This window comes from Silene latifolia, chromosome 6 (assembly GCF_048544455.1).
Source record: "Silene latifolia isolate original U9 population chromosome 6, ASM4854445v1, whole genome shotgun sequence".
NCBI classification, from domain to species: Eukaryota; Viridiplantae; Streptophyta; class Magnoliopsida; order Caryophyllales; family Caryophyllaceae; genus Silene; species Silene latifolia.
In genome coordinates, this window is record NC_133531.1 from 46944462 (window position 1) to 46950219 (window position 5758).

The following is a 5758-nucleotide window of genomic DNA, read 5'->3' on the forward strand; positions in this document are numbered from 1 at the left end:
GAAATAAAATGCTAGTTAAGGGGTTAGAATATTTACAAATGGTGGTTTAGGGAGGACTCCACTAAACTCTCATTCTTGGATGAGATGTCAAGGGGGCAAAGCCAAGGTGTTGTTGATGTTGCTCAACACCTTGTAGAAGTAGTCGAAGGCTTGCTCATTTTCATTAAAAGATCTTGCATAGATCTTTGTACATTGTTTTCTTCATAGTTATGGTCCGAGTCAAAGTGATGACAAGGATCGACAAAGCCTTGGTCTAAGGTCATAGCATTTCCAATATAAGGATTGACTAATCCTTCAAATGGTGGTTTAGGGAGGACTCCACCAAACTCTCATTCTTGGATAAGATGTCAAGGGGGCAAAGCCAAAGTGTTGTTGATGTTGCTCAACACCTTGTAGAAGTAGTCGAAGGCTTGCTCATTTTCATTATAAAGATCTTGCATAGATCTTTGTGCATTGTTTTCTTCATAGTTATGGTCCGAGTCAAAGTGATGGCAAGGATCGACAAAGTCTTGGTCTAAGGTCATAACATTTCCAATATAAGGATTAACTAATCCTTCAAATTCATCGTCCCATAGACCGAAAACTTCACTAGCTTATTCCCCCAATGATGTCATGAGTTGACAAGAGCAACTTTTGTTTCTTGTTGTCATGGCCAATGAGGCCTTCTTCATTACTTGTCATAATGGGTGAGCTATTCAAGCTCTCATTGTTGTTGAAAATTCCTTGCTCTCCGAATAGAGCTATTTGAAGGTCATCCACTTTCTTCTTCCATATGGGTGGTGTTTCTTTACCCATGGTTTGATCTTTGCATAGAGATTCTAACTTCTTTCTATCACATTTTTGGCTATAGTGATCGATCATGAAGCATGGCTCATGTAGTCGGGGAGCTCAAATTGTTTTGTCAAGGTTGAAAGTGATTGTCTCGTCCCCTACTTCGAGTGTGAGCTCTCCATATTTCACATCGATTATCGCTCCCGCGGTATGCAAGAAAGGTCTTCCTAAAATGATAGGAATGTTGGAATCCTCCTCCATGTCTACAATGACAAAGTCTACCGGGATGAAGAATTTGCCAATTCTCACGGGCACATCCTCCCATACCTCTAGAGGTATCTTTGTTGATCGATCCGCCATTTGAAGAGTAATGTTGGTGCATTTGAGCTCTCCCATTCCTAGCCTTTTACACACCGAGTATGGCATGACACTTACATTTTCTCCAAGGTCACATAATGCTTTGTTGATTGTAGTGTCGCCAAAGGTACATGGAATAGAAAAACATCCCGGATCATTGAGCTTTGGAGTGGAACTTCCTTGAAGAATAGCACTACTCACTTTAGTAAATGCAATAGTCTCCAACTTTAAGATGGATTTCTTCTTGGTAAGAATATCTTTCATGTATTTTGCATAAGCCGGAACATGATTGATCAATTCCGTGAATGGGATTGAGACTTCTAAGTTCTTTATAATTTCCATGAACTTTCCAAGTTGCTCATCAAACTTAGGCTTAGCTTGACGACTTGGGAATTGAAGTCTAATCACAATAGGCTCTTTTTCCTTAGCCTTCTCTTCATTCTTCTTCTTTGAAACTTCATTGGTGCTGGGATCTACCTCCTTAGAGTTCTCCATAACTATTTGTTTGTCACTAGCATCCACAATATCTTCATCAATTGGCCTCTTCGGCCCCTCATATCTTGTACCACTCCTCAAGTGGAGGGCACTAACTGTCTCATGTCTTGGGGGATTACTTTGAGGTGGTAATTTCCCCTTTTTTCTTTGAGAGCTAGAAGATGCTAATTGAGTCATTTGAGTTTCATTTTGGTGTGGGCAAGTATGTTGTTGATGGTGATCTCTTTAGCTTGGCTATCTTTTTGCATTTGGGTGAAAAATTCTTGTTGATTCTTTTGCATTTGGAGGACCGCTTTTTGAACATCAAAGCTTTGGTCATTGGATTGATTGTAGGAAGGTTGATTTTGGTATCCTTGGCTTTGGTTGAAAAAGGGTCTTTGAGCTTGATTTCTCATTGGAGGTGGGGTGTATGTTGGTTGGGGGTTTTGGACATTTTGGCTCTTGTATGAAAGATTTGGATGAAATTTGGTATTCTCATTATAGTAGTTGGAATAAGGGGTGCCATTATTGTATGCTTGGAAAGAATTTACTTGTTCAATTGTTCCCCTACAATTACTTTGCTCATATCCCAAAGTTCCGCAACTTTCACATACTCCACTTGGAATTGAGGATGATGCCACCATAGCATTGACATGTTGTTTGGGTGATTCAGAAGCTTTATCAAGCTTAGCCATGGCCTTTTCAAACTTCAAATTGATGGTGTCGACATGAGCACTTAGTTGAGCACCCAATTATGTGATGGAATCTACCTCATACCTTCCTCCTCCAGTGGCCTTTCGAGGCCTACTATATTGGGAATTATGAACCGCCATCTCTTCGATTTTGGCCCATGTTTGATTGTCATCAACTTCGGTAAACATCCCATTGGATCCCATATTGAACACATTGCGGGAGTCTTCATATAGACCATTCCAAAATTGTTGCACAAGGAACCACTCACTAAGTCTATGGTGTGGACAAGAACGACAAGTGTCCTTAAATCTCTTCCATGCTTCATATAATGATTCCTCATCCCTTTGCTTGAACCTGGTGATTTGGGCTCTCAACATATTAGTATTCTCCGGAGGATAGAATTTCTTGTATAAGGTGAGTGCTAGCTTCTTCCATGAATCAATACCAAGGGTAGCCTTGTCTAGGCTCTTTAACCATTGCTTTGCGGTACCGATCAAAGAAAAAGTAAACAATACCCATCATATTTGGTCTTGAGTAACTCCGGTTTGAGAAATTGCATCACAATAGTCACAAAAAGTCTCCATATGTGAATGAGGGTCTTCACTAGGCATCCCTCCAAATTGACTTCTCTCAACTAATTGTATGAATGCGGATTTGGCAATGAAATTACCGGTTAAATGTGGTGGTGTAGGAGTACCATTTGCTAGGTTCTCCTCGGTTGGTACGGAATGTGATGAAAATTTAGGCATTGTGGGTTGATTTTGTGGTTGGTTTTGAATTGGGTTATCCTCTCCTGCTCTTGCAAAAGGGTTGACAAACTCAATGTTATTTGGTTGAATGTCCACAATCTCTCCAATACCTACAACGCTTGAATTACCTCTAGCAACTCTTCTATTGTTGGTTAAAGTCCTTTCAATCTCGAAATCAATAGGTACTAAATCACCTTGTGATCTCCTAGTCATGCAAAATATCAAACAACTTGAACACAATTAGAACAACCTTGAGGAGATTGACTTCCCCAAGTTAAAGAAAGACACAACTAAAAATAATTATCGAAAATCAATTCAATTGAACACCGTCCCCGGCACCGGCGCCATTTTTGGTGTGGCTTAAATATACTCATCGTTAAAGCTACCAACCAAAACAATATTTATAACTTCACAAACTACTCTTAGTAAAGAGGTAAGTAAAGGTCGGATCCCAGGGGACGGGTATTGATGTAGGATTTTCAATTGCAAGTAGCTATGTCTTAGGGTGTCACAAATTGGGTTGAGGTGAGATGTAATCTAAACTAATCAACAAGATGAATGAAAATAAAGTAAAGCAATTAAAGGGGTTTGTAAGCAATTGATTAAAAGCACTAGGGTGTCATGGGTTCATAGGGGATTCATGGAAATAGATCATATCATCATACAAACATCTTCTCAATTAAAAGCAAGCACTTATTGTTGTGATGGGATCGAGTTAGTGTATATCTTACAATCCTTGGGAAGATTTAGGTCCCGGAGCCGAGTCGTCTAGACTGTACAACACCTACAAGTCAACTTAGTCTCCTCCTATTAAACTCTATGCATGGTCTAATGAGGCTCGAGTTGGTTTATGTCTTACAAGCCTCATTGAAAAGATAAGGGATGGTAAAAAATGCAAGGTTTCATAGTCTAGCTTTTCATCAAACATAACATGTGCATAGGTTGAAATCACAACAAGCAAGCAAATTAATTATGAGAACATATTAGATTAAGCATAGATAAATCCCCATGTTTGTTTCCCCTAATTTCCCATTAACCCTAGCTAAAGGACTACTCACTCATGATCAAGTTTAACATGCTAATAAGGTTGTCAATCATACTAACAAAGCAAAACATGATGAATAAATGATGTGATTAACAATAATTAAACAAGGGTAAAAGAGGGATTATACCTATATGAGATGATCCAAATAATAAAGCAAAGTATAATAGAAGTACTTGATGATTGATGAAAGGTTGTCAATCCTCCAATAAACCCAAATAATCTTCTAATTACCCAAATAAAACTAAGAACAATTGAGAAATTAAGGAAAGATTAAGATGTAATTAATATTGAAATGTGTATTATAACTAAATTAAGAGAGGATTAAGATGATATTAAAGCTTGATTAAGATGATATTAAGAGATGATTCTAATCTAGGTAGTACAATGGGGTATTTATACTAAAATTAAGTACAAGGATTAGGGTTACTAAGGGTTGAAATGACTATTAAGACCCTAAGAGAAACTTGGTAATTTTGCTCCTCATAAGGGATATGCGCAGATCGTCTTTGCAACTCCCACTTGGATCCGCTCGTCCTCACCTGAGGCACGGCCTGCCCTGTAAGAAGATCCGCTTGGATCGCCTAGGAGACGCTCGGATCCTGCCTCTGGGACGCTCATCCTGAACTCAGGCCGCTCGGATCGTGGCACAGGGTTCTCCTCTAGTTTGTCTCTTTAGCAATCCGCGGGGATCGTGTTGGGGATGCAAGGATCTTTTCATCATTGCCCATTTCACTTTATTTATTTGCTTAGGCCTCTAGTGTCGGTTTCCTCTTGTTTGTTTGGTCATTAGATGTGATCCATTTAGCTCTCATTTACCTCATAAATGCAAGGTTAGCAATCCTCCCCTACCAAGGACACAAAACCTCAAAGAATATGCAAAATGGGAAACTAAAGATAGGAAATGACCCTAATAAATGCTAGAAAGCATGGGAACGAGGCTAATTCGGGGACTAAATGTGCTCAAATATGAGGAACAACACATACCTTACAGCGAGTTGTTTTGCTTGGCGAAAATCGTCAAGACCATCCCCTCGAAACTCGATCAGAGCATATCCAAGAAACCCACGACCAGAAATCCAAGCCGGGTGGACTGCCTTAACATTTCAAAACCCATTCTCAATGAGGATGTCTCTGAATGGGTTAAGAGACTTAGAAGCTGCCTTCCCAGCAGCATCGCGTATGACTGGGAGATTGTGAATTATGCACGTAATCGGGTTGATATAGCGGGTTACCGATTGGTGAGGAGGTGCAACTGCGGATGATGAAGACGACGATATTTTAATTATGATATGTATGTATATGTATATTATTTAAAAAGTGAAGTAGAAAGGTTAGTAATAATAAAGTGATTCTTATTATTACTGCAAATGTGATGTTATTTATAGGATAATAAAGTTATAATTAATTAGATTAATTTCATCCATAATCTACATTCAAACTTCTATTAATTGTGCATGTATGCATGTGTGGAATAATGGTCAAACAACCAATAATAATAGGGCATGCATTGGTAAAACCACAAACTTTTCAGTTTTCACAATGGATCTGTATTTACAATGGTTATAAGAAAAACCGTTGTTTATTGGTCTAATATGACAACGGATTTACAATAACCGTTGTTGATATATGAAATATGATAACGGCTTTATAAAGAACCATTATCATTTTG

At 38.7% G+C, this 5758-nt stretch overlaps 1 non-coding gene across 1 annotated transcript; it reads left to right on the forward strand.

Moving 5' to 3' along the window:
• Positions 1-2564: 2564 nt before the first annotated feature.
• On the forward strand, positions 2565-2672 carry LOC141588860 (small nucleolar RNA R71). The gene has a single exon (XR_012519828.1). It is a non-coding gene; the product is annotated as a small nucleolar RNA R71 (small nucleolar RNA).
• Positions 2673-5758: the final 3086 nt, after the last annotated feature.